Here is a 1,577-nt window from a genome sequence, read left to right on the forward strand (position 1 = left end):
ACGAAAAAAGATTATGGTGATTTTTCTTATGCGAATCTGTGCGACAAAGACGGAGAGAAAATGGACTGTGATGATTTTCTTAACGGGACAGACCCATTTACTGGAAATAAAACAAGCGAGAATTTAAGTATAAAAAGAAGGTTACATTTAAAAAGATTAAACCTTTACAGAAAAAGAGACAAGGAAGGCGTATTTAGAAGTAATTTGATTTTTCTTGACGATGGCGTCTTTGGCCTGACCGGAAATGAATGTGGTGCTTATATCGAAAAATGCTCTAAAGGATACGATCATCTCACCATAAATCAAATCGCAGCAGTTTTATGTTATTGGAGCAACGGAATAGTTCCGCTCCCCTGGACATTTAAGAAGAGTAAACAGGCGAATAGATATGAGATGAGTTACGGAGCTGGAGGAGTAGTGAGAATAGTGGACAGAAATCAAAAGTGGAAAGTATTACATGGGCCTGCTTATATTGCAATTAATAGCATGTTGAGATATAGAGTCCCCAAAGGCGGTAATAACGTACCTCTGACAAAACTAGATGCAATAACAATTGATGATTTATCATTGACTATTGATAGAAAGGACTGGAAGGAAGATTGGTGTAAAGGTAAGGATAAAAACTATTATTTGGGTCTAAACTGATCTTTCAAGCTGTTTAATGCCACTCAGCGGGTGTTGCATGAACCAGTTCAAAAGAAGTAAAATAAAAATCCATAAAAAAGTGTCTCACACGGCTCCGGGGGTGAACAAATGCCTCCTGTAGCGAATCGATGCTTTTTTGTAAGAAAAATATCCATATTCAAAACGTAATAATCACTTTAATGTAGCTTGCGCCAACAGTCCTACATGGAAGCAGCTCCGGGAGGATGACGTATGAGGTCAGTGCTGCGCATACGCCAGTGAGTCTCGTGAAAACCAACATTTGTTAACAGGAGCAAAGGAAGCAAAGTTTCCTTACTTTAGACGCAGAAGCGCAGCGGAGAGATCAAAACAAAACAACGGTGACTAATTAGAAGTACAAAACGAGGATTTGTAAAGAAGAATGTCGGAGGATTTCGATATAAGCCAAGAGGAGACTGGTTTTCTTTTGCTAAAGTAAGGAAACTTTGCTTCCTTTGCTCCTGTTAACAAGTGTTGGTTTTCACGAGACGCGCATGTGCAGCGCTGACCTCATTCCGTGTACAACTGTTGGCGCAAGCTAGATTAAAGTAATTATTACGTTTTGAATATGGATATTTTTCTTACAAAAACGCATTGATTCGCTACAGGAGGCCTTTGTTCACCCGCCGGAGCCGTGTGAGACACTTTTTTTTTTTATGGATGGGCGCTTTTTGTTTAACTTCTTTTGGACTGATGCATGCAACACCCACTGAGTGGCATTAAACAGCTTGAAAGATCAAAGACCATTTTTAAAATAACTCCGACTGGATTCGTCTGAAAGAAGAAAGTCATATACACCTAGGATGCCTCTGGGGTGAGTAAAACACAGCCTAATTTTTATTTTTGGGTGAACTAACCCTTTAACAGATGCACTGTTCTGAGTCTGCGCCCTGCATGGGTGAGACGATAGCAGA

Source organism: Sinocyclocheilus anshuiensis, unplaced genomic scaffold (assembly GCF_001515605.1).
Source record: "Sinocyclocheilus anshuiensis isolate Anshui unplaced genomic scaffold, SAMN03320099.WGS_v1.1 scaffold118, whole genome shotgun sequence".
NCBI classification, from domain to species: Eukaryota; Metazoa; Chordata; class Actinopteri; order Cypriniformes; family Cyprinidae; genus Sinocyclocheilus; species Sinocyclocheilus anshuiensis.